At 45.8% G+C, this 19,665-nt stretch overlaps 1 protein-coding gene across 9 annotated transcripts in view; it reads left to right on the forward strand.

Moving 5' to 3' along the window:
- SCAF8 (SR-related CTD associated factor 8) overlaps positions 1-19,665 on the forward strand; it is a 199,270-nt gene that overhangs the window by 158,251 nt on the left and 21,354 nt on the right. For all 9 annotated transcript variants that reach the window (XR_004529298.2, XR_004529292.2, XR_012324923.1 and 6 more), the window contains one exon: positions 13,180-13,265. The gene's annotated coding sequence lies outside the window, so the exon portion shown is untranslated. The remainder of the gene's footprint in view (positions 1-13,179; positions 13,266-19,665) is intronic.

Genomic DNA, 19,665 nt, shown 5'->3' on the forward strand with positions numbered 1-19,665 from the left:
TGTGCTCTTGGATTCTGTTTGCTAGAATTTTGTTCAGGATTTTTGCATCTATGTTCATCAGTGATATTGGTCTATAATTTTCTTTTTTTGTGATATCTTTTTCTGGTTTTGGTATCAGGGTGATGGTGGCTTCGTAGAATGAATTTGGGAGTGTTTCTCCCTCTGCAATTTTTTGGAAGAGTTTGCGAAAGATTGATGTTAGCTCTTGTCTAAATGTTTGGTAGGATTTGCCTGTGAAGCTATGTCATCCTGGACTTTTGTTTGTTGGAAGATTTTTAATTATGGTTTCAATTTCATTACTTGTGATAGGTGTGTTTATATTTTCTAATTCTTCCTGGTTCAGTCTTGGAAAATTGTACCTTTCCAAGAATTTGTCCATTTCTTCATGGCTGTCCATTTTATTGGCATATAGTTGTTTGTAGTAGTCTCTTATCCTTTGTATTTCTGCAGTGTCAGTTGTGATTTCTCCTTTTTCATTTCTAATTTTATTGATTTGCGTCCTCTCCTTTGTAGTTTGTACCTCATCATCCCTTACCCCTATCCTACCCCTCCCCTTTCCCTACCCCCCACTGGTAACCACTAGATTGTTCTTTACATCTTTACATGTTAGTCCGTTTCTTTTTTGTTATATTCACTAGTTTGTTTTGCTTTTTTACATCCCACATGTAAGTGATATCATACCATATTTGTCTTTCTCTGTCTGACTTATTTCACTTAGCATAATGCCCCCAAATCCATCCACGTTGTTGCAAATGGCAAAATGTCATTCTGTTTTTAAGGCTGAGTAGTATTCCATTGTGTGTGTGTGTGTGTGTGTGTGTGTGTGTGTGTCTCGCATCTTCTTTATTCATCCATCTATTGATGGACACTTAGGTTGCTTCCATATCTTGGCCATTGTAAAAAATGTTGCTATGAACATTGGGATGCATATATGTTTTAAATCAGTGTTTTAGTGTAACTAAGCTTTAAATACAAAATTTTTGTCTCCAAAATAATCTTTAAGCGTTTCACAATAACCTTCCTATCGGCTTCCTGTTTTAAGAGATGAGTTTTTGGGAATTCCCTGATGGTCCAGTGGTTAGGACTCCATGCTGCCACTGCAGGGGACCTGTGTTCAATCCCTGGTGGGGGAACTAAGATCCTGCAAGCCTCACGGTGTGGCCAAAGGAAAAAAGAAAAGGATGAATTCTCCATGTTTATTCTACAGTTTTGTAATCTTAACATTCTGTAGGTTTGCATCTGGTACTGAGTACCCAGGATTTGCTCTCTGGTTGGGGACTTGACTGACTCATGACTTGAGAACGTTTCTTTCCCTGCTCCCTTTCCTGGGGGCGTTGGCTACCTCTGGCCTCACTCCATCCTCAGAGCTGCTTAGCAAGACTTCTGTCTTCAGCAAGCAACTAGCACCCACTGGGTTCCAAAGCTCCTTTTTTAAAAAATAAATTATTTTATTTATTTATTTTTGGCTGCATTGGGTCTTCATTGCTGTGCACGGGCTTTCTCTAGTTGCAGTGAGCAGGGGCTACTCTTTGTTGTGGTGTGCAGGCTTCTCATTGTGGTGGCTTCCCTTGTTGCGGAGCACGAGATCTAGGCGTGCGGGCGTCAGTAGTTGTGGCACGTGGGCTTCAGTAGTTGTGGCTCGCGGGCTCCAGAGCACAGGCTCAGTAGTTGTGGCGCACAGGCTTAGTTGCTCCACAGCATGTGGGATCTTCCCGGACCAGGACTCAAGCCCGTGTCCCCTTCATTGGCAGGCGGATTCTCAACCACTGCGCCACCAGGGAAGCCCCAAATGCAACTTCTTCTGTTGCTTTTTGTTTTGTTTTGTTCTTAGCGTCAGATGAAGGTCCCTTTGCAAAGAATGTTAACGCTTGATCTGTTGTAAGACATTGTGGAAAGTAGTATTATCCTACACTGCTCTTATACTCTAGTGTTTGAGGGTTGGTGGCCTGATTCTTCTTTTGAGGCTATGTCTCATTGATGTAATTCGAAAACAATTTTAAACCCACAGATTAAGAACATGTGTTTCTTCACGTCACATGTTAAGAGAGACTTTAATTCATTCTGAAATCTATACTGAAGAATATCTTAAAGCAAAATTGCAACTTTGCAGCTATACTAACTACAAATTAGATCGAGTAGGAGTACAGTGACCTGGAGAATCAGACCAGAGGCCCATCCAGCTAGAATTCTTCCTCCACAAAGGCCTCCAGTTTTTTTATGGTTGTGCAGGAGGGTGGGTAGAATGGGGCATGTGATAAGGTGGAAAGATAGGTTTTCCTTCTCTGGTCTCCGTCTCAGAATGTCTGGAATGTTCTTCAAAGGTGGATCTGTCAGCATGACCTTTGCTAACTCCTTCTTGAATCCCTTTATATTTTATCTGCTCCCTCACGGGACATAAGTTTCATATTTTTATTATCTACAGTAGCACAGTACTTCCTCTTTTTGTCCTAAAATTACCTCTTTCAAGCTTTAAGGAGTGCCCTCTGCCTTTAGGATTTGGGAGCGATGATTCCATCTGCGTTTTCTCCCTTCAGTTCCACCCTATCCCAGAGGCTTTGATGGTATCTGCTCAGCCTTTGTTGTCAAGACTGAGAAAGCTAATTTGGGTTCAGAAAGTGGGAAATATTCAAAGGAGCCAAATAATTTTTGAGTCAGCGTTCAGTGGTCCTCATTGTTGCAATGCAGGAGCACATTGTGGCAACCGTTGACAAAGGGTTAAGCATCACAGACAGCCTTAATAGAAGTAAAAAAACAGGACCGGTCCAAAACATATAACGTATACTCCAAAATAAGCCAGGCTCGCCCCTCTTAATGGGATAACTGCAGACATGCCAAATTCTACAGCTAGTCAGTTGTATACATATGGTAAAACTTTTCATACCATTCAACGTTTGCCTCAATATGATTTTAATTACGTACAGATTGGGTAGCTGGAAGAAAGCGCTGGAATTGAATAAAGTTAAACACAAGCCCTTTTATAAATGGCCCCAGTTTAGGTTAGAACGTATGCAAATGACTGCCGAGGACAGGGAGAGGAATGTGTGGTTTGGGGGAAACTCTGGGGGTGGGAGGTGACTCATCCTCAACCTGGGGACCCTGTTGATCTGGAAGGAGAGAGTTTCCGGAAATGGTGATTATACTTCTTTTGAAGTTGGGCCTTATGCTGATGCTTGCGCTTTTTTACTCAGATTCTTCCTGCCCCAGGACAGGGTTGTCTCTGCAAGATGAAATTGCTCTCTGGGCAAACGCCGCCTTCAGTTTGGAAGACCGTGGGGTTGCATACGGCAGATCGGTAGTTTTGAAACTTTTTTCCCCTAATGGTGCTTTCTTGGGCTGTGTTCCTCGTTTCTCTGAAGTTAATTTGACATAATGAATTCAAAGGTGGTGTTGTTTACTTCATTCAAGAAAAGAAATGGAAGCAAATTGTGCTTTATCTGGCCCTTGGCCGTGCCCGAGGAGAAAACCACGGCTCTGGAATGTGCGTTTCTCAAACTTTAACAACATAGCTTTGGTTTTCCTCATAACTTACCAGAATGGCTTTGACTTACTGAATATCTTTTGGGTCAGCCACTCTGAATTCCAGCTTCTCTTCTGTGAAATGAAGATACACCCCACAAAGCCAATTTACGGAGGCTTCAGGACCCGAAAGCTGGCCCATCACAGACCCTGCACACAGGGCTGCTGTGACCCCCAGAGGAGAAAAGATGGAGTTAGTATAATAAGGAGTAGAAATAACACCCGGATTTTTGGAGCCTCTTAGGATCACGTCAAACCATTTCAAGGAGGCGGCAAGCCTGTATTCTGTGCCTTTGCTGGTGAGATGGGAGGACCAGGAATTGAACCTGTTGCAGGAAGGGCCCGAGAGTGGGCTCCTGTCTAACACTCAGAAATGAATTGTCCAAGAAGACACAAGTACTGACCAAGCAAAAGACTTTATTGGGAAGGGGCGCCCGTGTGGAGGGCAGCAGGGTAGCGAACCCAGGGGAACCGCTCTGCCACGTGGCTCGCAGTCGCAGGTTGTATGGTAATGGTGTTAGTTTCCGGGTTGTCTCTGGCCAATCATCTTGCTCGGCCCATATTTGGTCTGAATCAGGGTACTTCCTGGTGGCTCATGCAATTCTCAGCCAAGATGGAGTCCAGCGGGAAGGGTCCTGGGCTGTTGGCAGGAGAGTATTATGGGCTGGCGTCTCCTCCCTCTTCTGGACCCCTCCCGATTTCTCCTGGTTGGTATTCGGCTGCAGCACCATGTTCCTTATCGGTATCTCCTGTTGTGAGACAGCTCATGCAAGCGGTTATCATGGTGCCTGGCCAAGGAGGGTGGTTTCAGTCAGCGGTTCCCTAACGAACCTATTAAAGGAGCAGGTTGAGGTCTGGATCAGGCATGGCAGGTTCTTCTCCCCCGGTATCCATGGAGAAGGAGGCAGAGTGAAGGGTCACGGGGAGGATGAGCTGCAGGACCCCAGTTGCTGGGGAGGAAACCACTGCCTTTGGCCAGGTGAGCAGCCGCGACTCCCACCTGCCCCCCGGCCCCCTGCTGATCTGGATGGCGGCCATGGCAGTGGGGAATGTCTGTGTCATGTTCAGCCCCCTGGCTTTGTATTTATGAATATTTGTATACGGACGCTCATCTGCAGACATACACACTCTAGTCTAGTTTTCTATTGTTTGAGCTTCAGTTCAGTAAATTTTCTTGGAAAAGTCACCAGTTAGCTTAGTTGTGGGCTAATTAATTAATCAGTTAATTAAAGTTCCTCCATAAGAACTATCTATGGCGTGAAATGTCTCACTCTGGGGGAAAAGGCAGGGCTATCAGTGAACTAAATGTGGCCTCCAGACTGTGAATTTCTTGAGGGCAACTTTCACATCTTACCCTTTTTTGTGGGATAAATGAAGACCAAACGAAAGACTCTGCAATTAATTAATTTCACTTGGTGGAAATGGATTTTTTAATGGACTCTTTAATAATGTGTTCAGATATATAAAAATGACATCTACCAGTACTATGAGTTAGTTTTTCCACGTTTAGGAAGGAACAAAAGGAGGGAGAGAGGGAGGGACGGAGGGAGGGAAGAAGGAAGGTCATTTGTACTTAATTTCAGATATGGATTCCTCATTTCTTCTTGCATATTTACTTCAGTAGCCTTAATATATTGGTTCCAGGCAAACTTTACCACTTCTAGAAGCCACTTCCATGGAGCCCAGATTCTTGGTTACCAAAATCAAAAGAGGCAAAAGATACTGGAGTTGGCTGCTGTACACAGCAGAGACCCACTGCAGCCCAAAGAATCAACCTTGTTCAGAGTGATGCAGTCCTTTCCCCATTGCTACCTCACTCCGTCCCCTGTTGAGACTGCAGCCCTTTGTGGCCTAGGATGAGCTCAGACACAAAGCAACCATCCTCCCCCACGCTAGGAAGCAGACAGGAGTGAGGCAGGGGCTTGGACAGCATACAAGGGGTGACTGATTTAAGTGGGGTTTGCCTCAGGCCCTTCGCTCTGAGGTGAGGGCCAGTTTTCCCTGGCTGACCTTGGCTGCTCTGCATTTAGTTCCTAATCCACTTGTGTGCCAAGTGGTAGGTGAGGAGCTAGAAAAGCCACAAGTCCTTAAAACATAGGGGCTGCCCTCCAAGTAGTAGAAAGCACAGACATTTAAACAACGATTGCAGCACAATGTAAGAATTTGCTAGAGTAGAGGTATAAACCGAGAAGAGGCAGCCCTAAAAAAGAAGCTAATAGTTATGCCTGGGAGTATCAGGGAAGGCCTTACAGAGGTGGGGATATTGGGCAAAGTCTTGAAGGATGAATAGCGATTCACTGGGCAGAGGCTCAGGGAGGGCATTCCAAACACTGGAGATGAAGTAAAGATATGCAGGTATGAAAGAACCTGGCACATTTCTAAATAGCAAAAAATTCAACATAGTTGGAAAACAGGAAAAATGGGTGAGTGGGAATTCACTGAATATGAGACTGGTGCACCGGAGTGGGGCCACATTACAGTTATGATGGTTGATTATAATTATTTCTTTATACGTCTGTATCTCCTGCCCAGGTGTCCGCACCCCGAGGTCAGGGAATGGGTTTTACTGACTTTCTTCAGTCTTCCTGAATCCCACTGTGTTTTTAAGAAGGCCCAATGAATTTTCATTGAATGGATGCCTGAATGGATGTTGGGTGGTATTGGAAGTTATTTTAGCCCAGGCTGATGAGCTGATTGGACTGTAAACTGGTCCTACATCACAGCAATTTGTTTGAACTTTACCTCTTGGGGAATATAGAGCCATTAAACAAGAATGATCTAAAGCTATCTGTGTTTGAGGAGGTAAATCTGGCTATAATGTGACAGATTCATTGAGAGAGACTGGAAGTTGGAAGGCCAGTTAGAAGACTACTGTAATGATCTGGAGGAAATGTTAGAAGGCCTGAGAGTGTGGAGACTTGAGAAATATTTATAAAGCCGCGTTAACATCTAGCCCAATTTTTGGTGACCAGTGGAATGGGAGGGGGAAATCAAAGATCACTTTTGACTCAAGTGAAACTAAGTCTGACTTTCAAGTGGATTTATATTCAGAGATGAAAAGGAAAGGAGTTCCTAACACTTGGACACTAAGCATAATTAACTTATTGATGTTGGTTTAGAACAATGAAACTAAGAGTTGACTAAGCAATAAGATTTATGTGGACATAGGATAGAAGCAACTGATTTATATAGAATATGTAATGTACATATTCATTTTGTAATATAAATAATATGCAAATACACAAGGAAAGAGTGTGTTCTGACATCACAAGTATAATCAGGGCTGCCACGCGTGGCCTCACAGGTTGTGCACTGCACAAATCTAAGAAGCAGCACTTGTAATAGCAACAGGCCACCCTGTAAAGCTACTGTATGTCCCTCTTGGCCTTCAGCTCGATGCATTCACAGACTGTTGCTTTTAGCCACAAAGGAAGGTGTTTAGGATGGGAACTTAATAGACTTGCAAGGTTAAATCATCTGACGGGAGCCCTCCTATAGCCAGGTCATTAGTGTTAGATGTATGTTGGGTAGGGGGTGTCTTTTCACGTTAAAAATGAGAGAAGTTTTTCTCCCTTTAAAGGACTTAGATTATGCTCTTATCCTGCCTTCTGACAGCAATGGGAGAATCCAGCGTTTCGTTAGTGGTGATGTTTTAAGGCCTCCTAGTGTGTAATGTGTCCCTTGCCGTGGTGCTGGGCGTTTCTGCATCTTGTTCAGAGTGAGTAATGCAGAAAGCCACGTAGATTCAGCCTTTAGAAGGAACGGACTCACGGAAGCAGATGAAGAGAATATAGTTCCATATATTCTTTCACAACAATCACATGTTGCTTTAAAATTGGTGTGGATTTTGCTCACATGCTTCAGGGGAAATAGCTTCCAAAGGCAACAGACCACAGTGTAGCTTAGGCTTGCTCTCCGCTGTGGCATGGCCTGCCATGGCTGGGGTAAACCGTCACAGAGCTTCTCAGCAGACAGAGACTCAGTCCGGGGGATGCAGGAGGCTCTGCAGAACGTGTCAGAGAAGAGCATCTTCTTACATGTCAGACTGCCAAGGGCTCACGGAAGGGAAAGCAGCCCAGACGACTGCATTGTAGACAATCTCCAGATACTCAGGCACTGGGGACCCAGTTGCCGAACTGTGGCCTGGCCTGGGGCCTGGGCACAGCGCAGGTAGTGTACAAGGATCTGTGCTTCCTCACACTTATTCATGTCGTGGAAACATGTCAGGCTGGCTCCTCCAGGGCCCTGCATTTATTTTAAAGAATGTTAGAAAGGAAATAGATCGCTTACCATCTTCCTCCCTCTTTGGGCGTGTTTATTGTGATTGGAAATCATTCTCGGCCACGTGGTTGTAGCTCTCACCCCACTCTTTGTGCTCCTAGGTTAAACAGCCCTCTGTGCAAATAAACAGAAAAGGGAGAACTGTTTTATTCAGCTACAGAAAAAGGAGCGAAGTGAGAGCCTGGAGAGCCGGGAGGGTTCAGCATGGCTTGTGTCCTCTGCTTGTGCTTTTCCCCCCGCCCGCAGAGCCAGGACAAGAGGCACAGAACAGGCCTTCCCAGCGCTGGCTGGGAGCCCGGACCCAGGTGTTCGGCAGTGAACGGGACTGCCGGCCCCGGATTGGTGTTTGCTAGAATTTACCTGGGGATTATCTTGACTATTCCTGGTGGGGGAGGAGATCGGGCGCTGCTCTGAACTTGATTAAAACCTGAAAGCAAGAAATAAAGCTGAAGATACTTTTGGATACCATCTATTTAAAAATTCCGTTCCAAAGCTAATAAAACCTCCAGCTGTTGGTACAATCGATTAGACTTACTTGCCATCGAGATCATTTTGAACACACTCTTAGAAGGAGCCCGATACTACCTAAGACCCCTCAGTGACTGACACAGGTACTCTGCACCAGAGCCCCTCAAAACGCGGCATTTGTTAACAAATGAAGGGAAGTAGGCTTAAATTGTCATTCTTTTCGTCTCACCAGGCCTGGAAATAACAGTTGATTATTATATTGTTAGTTCCCTATTTCAAGCAAATGATTTCGTTACGTAAATCCCCCTTTAGTTTAAAAGAGAAAAAAGGGAATTCCCTGGTGCTCCAGTGATTAGGACTTCATGCTTTCATTCCAGGGGCCTGGGTTCAATCCCTGGGCGGGGAACTAAGATCCCATAAGCTGTGCCCCCCCCCCGAAAAAGGACTTTCTCCCCCTGGATGGGGCTGGTACCATCAGAGTCCTCTTCCCGCCCCCACCCCCCGAAAAACCCTCCACAGGTACAGAAAACCACACAAATTGAGTGTATGTCTTAATGGATCACCAAAGCCCAGAAATAGAACTGAACTGCTGCATCCCCCCAGCCCCTCCTGTGGTGACCACTTTCCTGTGTTTAACTTTTAATAGTTTTATCACTCAGTTGTGCTTCATCTCTAGATTCAAAAGTTTCATTTGCCTGTCTAAAAATATTTAATATACCTTTCAATACTCTTAAAAACTGTAGATACTTCCTCTAACTCCTTATAATTTACCTACTGAATGACCTTTAAGTAGGACTTGAAGTATCTAAGTTAAATTCTACCAGCCACACGCTCGCTCACAAGTTACCTTGTGTTAGCTATAATTTTGAGACTTTTTTTTTGCAAACATAGTGATAACACCTAATTTTAATTGAAACATGGTAAAACCTAAAGCTAGAAATAATTTAAAAGGCTAAGAAGCCAAAAAACTTCTTTTGAATCTAGACGAGCAATGGAAAGGTTGAAGCTGTCTGGCTGATGTTCAAGGAGAGCTTTTCATTCTCTGATACCATTTTGTGATGTGTGTGCTTATATATAATCATTACATTACACATGATCATCTCTCTTCTGGACAAAGAAGGGAAATCAGCTATGGCTCTGTAAGAAAAAGCAAACCCAAAACCAAAATCACGAGCAAGCTGAGAAGTTGAAGTGCAAGGGCTCTGGTGTGCCAGGGGTCTGCCTTTCTGTCCTGGTTCTGCCATCACGTGATGCTGGCAAGGCATCAGCTTCTCTGTCTGTACGGTGAAGATCATCTTTATTAATCAAAGTCCATCCAGGGCCTTCCCTGGTGGTCCAGTAGTAAAGAATCCGCCTTGCAGTGCAGGGGACGCAGGTTCGATCCCTGGTCGGGGAACTAAGATCCCACATGCCGTGGGGCAACTAAGCCTGCGTGCCACAACTACTGAGCTTGCACGCCTCAACTAGAGAGACCGCATGCCACAAATTACAGAGTCCAGGCGCCCTGGAGCCCACACGCCACAGCTAGAGAGAGAAAAAAAAAAACCAAAAATGCATGCCACAACTAGAGAGAAGCCCACACGCCGCAACTAAGACCAGACGCAGCCAAAAAAATAAAGAAAAATAAATAAATAAAACTTAAAAAGTCCATCCATACTTCTGTTATGAAGAATGATGACTTATTAAACTCTCTTCCTTATTATTATTATTTTTTTTTTTTTGCGGTATGTGGGCCTCTCACTGCTGTGGCCTCTCCCATTGCAGAGCACAGGCTCCGGACGCGCAGGCTCAGTGGCCATGGCTCACGGGCCCAGCCGCTCCACGGCATGTGGGATCTCCCTGGACCGGGGCACGAACCCGTGTCCCCTGCATCGGCAGGCGGACTCTCAACCACTGCACCACCAGGGAAGCCCTCTGCCTTATTATTAATCTTGATTCTTGAAAATGTTAAACCTGAGTCCTTGGTGTAAAAATAAAAAGGTGTGAAAAACAGCATACTCAGGATCCATCAGATATGATTTCATTTACTTGTGGGTACTAATACTTTATATTTTTTACCTGATAATAGCTTATTAGCATTGATAATAATAATGATAATAATAACTAAAATGGCGAATACTTGCAGAATAACATTTAGTTCATGAAATGCTTTCATATGAACTATCTCTGTTTTAATAGAATAAAAAAATCCTACCCTAATTATTTCTCCTGCTTTCAACATGTGCTAGTATTCTCTCCTCAGCTGGTAGTGAAGAGGAACTTATTAAAGACGCAGGTGCTGGGTGAAGAAACATAAAACGTAAACATCTATTCGTTACTCTTCTATACATTTCTGGGGCTGTTTATTTTGTATAGTACCCAGTGCTTGGCATCATCACATAAGTCTGTACCACAAAAAAATATGGGTTAAATAACGGATAAGATAATTACTTTGACATTATCTCATGTCATTGCTTGTTAAAAAATAACTATGCAATAACCAAGTCACCAAAATGACACAGTGGATTTAGCTGCCGCCCTGAGCTAGGTCTTACTGCATAGTCTCTTAAACCCACATCAGAGAGGCTTACAGCATGAGTCACTCAGGCTACTCTACGGGAAGATCTTTTTTCTCTCACCTTGAGTCCATACTCAGACACCTGAGAAAGTATCTCCGCGTGGCCATCCAGTGGACTGCCACAAATCCTCAACCTGTAAGCATGGTATCTAGAATATGTCCGAAGGAAGTTGTGTTAAAAGAAAAGAAAACTGAGTTAGCTGTTTTATCCTGCTAAGGAAGGTCGCAGTAACCTGTCATCCCCAAAGAGGCGCTGTTCTTGAGATTAAGATCATTTAAAGGAGCCCACATCTGGCTCCCTGGCTTCCACCTTCTGCACTCCGGAGGCTCTCCTACACTCTCTTCACAGTGGGATGCTGGGAATTGAGAGACCTTCCAGCAGCTTCCACAGTTCTAGCAATTTGGGCTAGATTGGGGTTCCATCTCCTTGAGGTTTAATCCCCTCTTCTTGAGTCTGACTCCATTGGTGTCATTGTGCCTTTTGTGGCTTCATGGCTGCCACCTTTCCCAGACTGGGGGAGAAGGGCCCCTACTCTGTTTTCCTCTCTAGTCCTGGAAATTTCACCCCAGCCCTTCTCAAGCTCTTCCTAGCTTTGAGCATTAGATGTGGGCATCCCATCCTTAAGAGGTTTGTCTTCGGTGAGGAACCAAAATTGTCCCCAGCTTCCTCTGGAGCTAAGTGCAAATTCATCTGCAGGCGGACGCTCCCTCCTGTGCGCGCTTACCATTACGCATGACCTCCTAACACAGCGCTTGTCACTTTGCTCTATAACTTGACGGCTTTCACAATTTTTTCCACCATCACCTACAAAAGGAAATATATTTTCCATTGCAAATCAATGCACACAGACGTATATATATGATTGATGCAGAGATACAGACATATATCCATGTGAGTTGCCTCACCTGTACGCCATGCTCTCTGATATTTTCCATTCTGTGCTATTCTGTTCTACTTTGTTCATTTATTTATTTCGAGTGCTGTTCAAGACCCACTAAACTGGCTTCGTGATCTTCTATCTAATTGGGCTACAAGCCGCTGTTGGAACAACATAGCTCTGATTAACTTGCTTGACTCCCCGCTGCCCCATCCCTGCTAGACTGTGACCTCACTGTGGGCAGGAGGCGGGGCTTATCCATTTCTCCTTTGTAGACTGACCACCCGCCTTGGTGCCTGGCAGGTAGCAGATGCTCAGGTAAATACTAGTTGAACCAAGGAACCCAGCCTCTTTTGTAAAATGTGTGAAATGGAGAGGTGCCCAGGCATACCTGTGGGACAGTTGTGAGAACAGAATGAGATCATGTATTTAAAGCAGAGAACACAGGGCCTAGCGCCAACAGATGTTCAATTAACACATGTTTCTTTCTGGTTTTCTCCAACTGGCTCACCCTTTAATTGATGAGCTGAACTGCGCTGCACTTTCTTTAACTAATGAGAGGTTTGAAGTCCATCAGCCTGAGGTCTCCAGACACTCAGCACTCTGAGGTTTTCCAAGTGCCATGGAGCCAGGGACAGATAGCCCTTCAGGGAGAGCAATTTCTTCTAGGGTTTAGCCCAGGCCAGCCTCTGGCTGTACATAGGGGAAGGTCATGGGGCGAGTTGGTTTTGTCATACCCTAGTAGGACTCGTTTCTCCATGAAAAGTGGAGACGAGCTCATTATTAGAATTTCTTTGCAAAAATGAAAATGACTTGCGCATTTTAAAAGACTACAGAATAAGTTTAAAATCAGCGTGAAATTTAAAGTGTTTTGTGACTCAGAAGTCTTCATGATAAGAGGTATTGTTTCAGAACGCCAACACCTAAATGAAGTCTGATGTAGCAGAAAGAGCAGTGGTTCGATCAGTAACCGGTCACTAGACTGTGGGTAGGACAGCTTCTCTGGATCTTATTTCTTCATCTTTGAAGGAGAATCCTACCCATTCCCAAGACTTTGTGATCACAAATATGAACTTTAAACCCCTTCATTTTACATTTGCTGGATCGTATTAACCGGCAAGGAGATAACATTTCACTGAAAACGTTATCTCAGCTGCAGAGTCTGAATCAAATACAGGACCTGCAACCTTTTCTCTTTATAACCATTTCTTGCTACTGTCGCGCAGCAATACTAAATGACGCTTTAGCTGACCTGATCACCAAAATGAAGAGTCAGGTTATCTGTCATCTGCATAAATGACTTCAAAAATCAGGCTTTAAAAAAAAAAAATCAGGCTTTTGCATGCATCGTCACAGTAGTAATTCGTTCTGAACTGTACTTCATCTTGTCCATGAAATGTCAGCTCTTCGTTTAATGCAGTGTGAATCGATCATTCACATATGAGTAATTTAACGAGCCCACTTGCTGTTTTCTTCCAGGACAGAATGACTCGGAAGATAATGGAGCTTCGAAGCCTAGCAGAATATGAAGTCCTTCCTCTGCATGGATCTCGTTTAAATTTAAGGTCAGTAGTGAATTCCATTTGCTACCAGCTGGTACCTGCCCTCTTCCCAGGCTCCTAACGAGCAGGCTATCCTGAAATTAGCAGAGCGGTTAGAAATGCCTCGCCTGCATTGGTATGAAAGTCAAGATTTTTTCAGATGTCTAGGAGAAGTAAAATGCTTGGTGTGGGGAGGTTAGCAGCGCAGTTCTGTGGCCCCAGCTCCCTCATACAGAAGCTTCTCAGTCGCTCCTTCTCGGCACTGCCCCTCCCCCCCACAAAGATTCTGATTGGAAAAGAAAATCGGATAATAAGTGGTTCAGCTTGAAAGGTTAAGCTCCCCGCCAAAAATGTCAAGCAGGACTCCCTTCCCTTTGTTGTTTTCAAAATGAACATAGAGTCAGCTTCCACGGGGCACAGAGGGTGGTGTCACATGGCTTCTTGTATAGAGAGACAAAGAAGTTGGTGTCAAAAATGGTCTTCTGGGCTTCCCTGGTGGCACAGTGGTTGAGGGTCCGCCTGCCGATGCAGGGGACATGGGTTTGTGCCCCGGTCCGGGAAGATCCCACGTGCCGCGGAGCGGCTGGGCCCGTGAGCCATGGCCGCTGAGCCTGCGCGTCCGGAGCCGGTGCTCCGCGGTGGGAGAGGCCGCAGCAGTGAGGGGCCCGCGTGCCGCAAAAAAAAAAAAAAAAAAAAAAAAAAAGGTCTTCTGCTGACTCATTTGCTGTCTGTTGCTTGTGTTTTGCTGACTATGTTAACCTTCTGGTCAATCTCCCTGCCCTGCTGTAGTTTTACCACCTTCCGCCTAAAATTAGATGCACGTCCAACCACGTCACTCCCCGGGAAGGCCCCTGTCTCCCCCAGGATTAAATCCAGCCTCCCAGCCTGGCTTCCAAGGGCTTTGTGGCCCATCCCTGCCCGCATCCTCAGCCACATCTCGTGATGCCCCTTCCTCGCTTCTGGACCCATCGTCTGTTGGGTCCCTCCGTGCCTTTGCTCTCGCTGTTCTCTGTCTGGCACGATCTCTAGCCCCCTCCTCCCCTGCCTGCATTGCAAGACTCACTCACGTGTCAGCCCCTCTGGGCAGCCTTTCTGGGGCCCCCGGCACTGGGCAGCAGCCTTCTCCATTGTCCCTGCACACACACCTTCGTTCCTACACCCACAGCATCATGTCCATATGACAGTTTTACTTTTCTCTTGAAACATGACATTAGCCATTTGTTAGCAATGGATCCAACCAATTTTGTGAAACCACATCAGATTATTTCAAATAATTTTTTTGAGTAGAAAAAATATAACTCCTTCCCCCCAAACAGGATGATCTTTGAGGCTGACTGAGAAGAGTGTGCCTCCTTTTCACCCACGTGGGGAGTAGTATTTTGCCTGAATTCCTATCTTTGAAAGCGCTCTTAAAATTTGTTATTGGTAAATATCCCATTGAACTGTTATATGAACATTAACGTTAAATACGTGGCTAATGTGAAAATGGTCTTCTTAGAGAGTTAGCTCTTTTTGTCAAATACATGAAAAAGGCCTGGTCAGTTCTGCACTCTTTCTGGGAAGAGCTTGAATTTCAAGAGCTCCCCTCAGCCGCTCCCTCCACAAATAAACGTGGGGTGAAAACCTCAGTGAACTGAGGATCCCATGTGGAGAGAATTCCAGTTTTGTGGAATTTCACAGCCTGTGCTCACCGAATGGCATTCCTGAGACTGTTGCGTTTGGATAAGAAGAAAAATTCTCTGTGACCTTGAAACTTCCGTTTTGGATAATTCCTCCTCTATAACTTCCTCATTGTATTCATGGCTGCCCGCGGATCCAAGGTCAACCATTTCTTCGTGCCTGCTGAGAGACCGCAGCTTCAACAGTTACTGTTTTGTTGCCACATTATTAGGAGCTGCCTCCTGGTTTGCACCGTAAAATTCTAGAGTGTAAACACTTGGGCATCTATTTTCATGTGTGGCAGACTCACACTGTGGGCACACACACCCCTTTTGTTACCTCTTTGAACTCTGAATGAGATTTCAGGAGTGTGCACCTCAGGGGTAGATCCCTACCTTTGCAATGGGTACATACCCTACTCCACCCTACCTGTACTTTTCCCCCTACCTGAACCTCTGAGCCAAGGGGCAATAAACCAGCACAAGCCAGCCCCACCATGGCCTACAGACAGCCCTCCCTTCCAGACAGATACGCATGTGCACACGTCCACATTCTTGCCTGCAATCTCCCCGCCCCGCAGGCATAATACACATACCTAAAGGTTTAAGGCTGTCCTTAAGCATGCACTGGATGGGGACTTCCCTGGTGGTCCAGTGGTTAAGACTTCACGCTCCAATGCAGGGGGCCCAGATTCGATCCCTGGTCAGGGAACTAGATCTCACATGGTGCAACTAAGAGTCCGCATGCCACAACTAAAAATCCCACGTGCCACAACGAAGATCCCGCACATGGCAACGACGGTCCCACGTGCTACAACTAAGACCCAGAGCAACCAAATAAATGAATAAATATTTAAAAAAAAAAAAAGCACACCCTGGATGTCCACCTGGGGGTCCAAATATGGGATGAGACTGTGCAAAGGCACACCTGGAGTAATTTCTGAATATTCCTCCCATTTTTCTTTGTATATCACCCCACTTCCCCTCCCTTAGCTAAGACGTATTTCCATGCGGCCATATTTCTCCTGGCTCCTCTCTTTCTTTCTGTCATTGTCTTTTCTTCCTGGCAGAGCGCCAGCCTGCGGTCTCCCTGTGTGGATGCTACTGTGATCTGTTTTTCTAGAGGCCCATGCAGTGATTGTTCTGAGCCACTCACGCTCTGCCTCACGCTGTCATGACGGAGGGCGCTGGCAGGAGGCCTTGGGTCTGGATGGGAAGCCAGTCCCGAGTCCCATCATTCCTTTATGCAAACCAGTTATGCTCTCTGGTACAAAGAGTTCATTGTTGGCTTGAGCCAGGGACTGAGACTGTAACATCAGTTCCACTGATCTCAAGAAGACCTCTTCAGCCTAATGCGAAGTGACCTGCTAAACCACTCTCTGAGAATTGATATGAATCATATTGACCCTGCAGTCATGTCAGGTTTTATTTTTTGAGTTTAGGCAAGTCACTGTGCACAAAAAAAACCATTGGGTGAGTGTGTGCACATTTGCACAAAAAATTTTAAGTCATTATTGCAGAAAATTTGGGGCCTCGCCAGTGGGATCAGAATTTTGAAAGATGTGCAAAAACATAGAGAAGAGTGAATAACCAAGGATGAACATGAGAAGGAATTTGGGACAGCAGAAGCCTTAAATGAACCTTGGCTTGCGAAGATGGCAAAAAGGACTTTTAAAACTATCTTTAGGGCTTCCCTGGTGGCGCAGTGGTTGAGAGTCCGCCTGCCGATGCAGGGGACACGGGTTCGTGCCCTGGTTCGGGAAGATCCCACATGCCGCGGAGCGGCTGGGCCCGTGAGCCATGGCTGCTGAGCCTGCGCGTCGGAGCCTGTGCTCCGCAACAGGAGAGGCCACAACAGTGAGAGGCCCGCGTACCACACACACACACACACAAAAAAAAAAACTATCTTTAGACAGAAGAAAGTGAGAATGGGGGCTAATCAGTGCCCAACTGGAGAAATTGAGCATGGGGTGGGCGGCCATTTTTTTTTATAGATATCACAGAGGGCGTTTAATGAGCAAAGGGGTGTCAGGATCAGCTGACCCCTCCAGACCTGAGAGTCAATGATTCTATGAAACAGATGTTGAAATTCCGTATGAGGTCCACAGACATCCCAGGATGTGAACTAGTAAGATAATTCTAGAATTGGAAAGATTGCCTGCTGAAGAGTTATCAGTAGTTATGGCTTTTCACCTAAAATGTTTAACACATTTTCCACAATTACTGAATTTATTCCCAGGACATAGTTTATTCTCTGGGAGAATCCTATTCATTCAGTGTGCTCCACCGTTAGCTGATAATACTCTGTACTTAAACAGTCCCTTTCATCTGTGGATCTCAAAGAATTTTATAAGGATTCATTAGTTCTCACATGTGACTTTCAATTTGTCTGCACACTTGTGAAATGGATAGTAAACAATTTTACACCCAGGCAAAGGCAGAATACTGAGGTGGTGTCTTCTGGGTGTCCGATTGCTGGTGGCCGAGATGCCCAGATGAACTCCAGCCTCTTCCTGCCATTTATTCCCGCCCTTTATATCAGATCTTCTGACATTCAACTATCAAATAAGGTATGAAATTTGGGAGAAATTTCCAGACTTCTAATCAGCATATGGGTTTGAGAATTATGTATCCCGTCTAGCTTTGTCGTGTATTCTGTCCCACACACAAACTCACACACAAAGCCAGAGCTGTCTGGAAGGCTCTGGGACAGGACTGAGCACTTTATTGTTGCCTTACCATCCCCCCCTCAGCCCCATGTCCCACCTTTCCAGCCCCCGTTACCACTTAACACTGTTTAACTAGTAACAGGGAATTCCTCAGGGGTCGGAGATGAAGGGAACGCTCACCTCCCACCCCCTGCAGTTCTGACTTTGACACATTTTAATAGTTAAAATCTAAACATAACCTGATGCCTTCATTTCCTCCCCATCTGTCCCTTCTTAACCCCCTACAGTCCAGCTTGCATCCTCTCCCCTCTACCGGAGTCACTTTTTAAACGTCTTCAATGACCTCCTTGTGGAATTCCACAAGACATTTCTTGGGGTCGTTCCACTTGACCTCCTTGATACTGTTGCCCACCCTGCCCTCCTCCAAACTCTCTTTTCCCTTGACCTCTGTGGCCCTGAAATCCCTGTTTGCCTTTCCCCTCTCTGGCCGTATCTCTTTCTCATTCGGAGGACATCCAGTGCTGTGGTCCTTGAGCTTCTCTGATCCTCCCGTGGGATCAACTCTTGCCATCCTTATCTCCCACGGGCTAGAAATAGCTCTCCCCCGCTCCCAGACTGAAAATCCCAGAGATCACATTCATACTTCTCTTCCTCTCATTTCCTATATCCAGTGGCTCACGGAGTTCCTATTTTTCCCCTGAGGAAGCTCACTGCCTTCTCACTGCCTTCTCAGCTCAGAACCCTAGCGCCCAGAGCACCGTCCCCCAAACTGTTTCGATCATGCGCATTAACAAAATCTGTACAATTCACGCTTCCAGTTCTTGACTGTTTACGTATTATGTGCTGTATTAGTCTGCTAGGGCTGCCACGGACTGGGCGGCTTAAAGAACAGAATTTTATTTTCTCACAGTTCTGGAGGCCAGAAGTCCAAGATCAAGTTGCCATCAGGGTCGGTTTCTGATGAGACTCTTCTTGCTTGTAGATGGCCACCTCCTTGTATCCTCACATGGCCTCTTCTCTGTGTGTGTGCAGAAAGAGAGAGAGAGAGAGAGTCCTGGTGTCTCTTCCTCTTTTCATAAGGGTCCTGTCAAAATAAGGCTGCAGGGGCTTCCCTGGTGGCGCAGCGGTTGAGAGTCTGCCTGCTGATGTAGGGGACGCGGGTTCGTGCCCCGGTCCGGGAGGATCCCACATGCCGCGGAGCGGCTGGGCCCGTGAGCCATGGCCCCTGAGCCTGCATGTCTGGAGCCTGTGCTCCGCAACGGGAGAGGCCACAGTGGTGAGAGGCCCATGTACCGCAAAAAACAAAATAACAATAAAAAAAATAAGGCTGCACACTTATGACCCTATTTAACCTTTAATACCTCCTTGAGGCCCCATCTCCAAGTACTGTCTCATTGGGGGTTAGGGCTTCAACATGTGAATTTGGGCACAAGTCAGTCTATAATATACGTATTTTCTATTCAGCGGGTATGTTCATTTAAAATACATAAAATAGACTCAAAAAAGATGAAAATTTTAAAAGTAAGTACACGTAAGAATTCTGATATTTTCTCCCCACATCCCAGGGCGTCACCTCGGCGTACCCGGGATACACACCCAGCATTCAAAACCACGGACCTGAGCAATGACCGCAGTGTTGTAACAGATCTGTCCACCACTGGGCTTTCATGTCGTCTTCCCATCCAGCTCAACCTGTGTATTAGCCTTTGTGAAACGGTGGTTTCTTCTTCCCTCTTCCTCAGAAGACATTGGTGCTCTGGGTTGCCCAGGAGAGGCCAGGGCACCTGCCAGCTTGACCTTCAGGGCCCTCCATGTCCCAACACGACCGCTGCTTCAAGCCGTTGTCCCTCCCGCCGCCTCCCTCAGTGCCCCCTTCCTCCTCTGCAGGTCCCTAGCTTGTAATTCACATCCTCACCACCTTCCCTCTTCACTCCCACACGTTTGTCTCTCCCTCCTTGAAGCTCTGTCCCGTCCTTTGGTTCAGGCTCACCTGCCGTTCAGCAGTGTTACTTCCACTTTCATGGGTGCCGTCTTTCCCCCTCAACTGGGTTACGGTCTCCAAAAGCTCATGGTCCAGGTTTCTTCTTCCTTTTACAT

The sequence above is a fragment of the Tursiops truncatus genome, chromosome 12 (genome assembly GCF_011762595.2).
Source record: "Tursiops truncatus isolate mTurTru1 chromosome 12, mTurTru1.mat.Y, whole genome shotgun sequence".
Classification (NCBI taxonomy): domain Eukaryota; kingdom Metazoa; phylum Chordata; class Mammalia; order Artiodactyla; family Delphinidae; genus Tursiops; species Tursiops truncatus.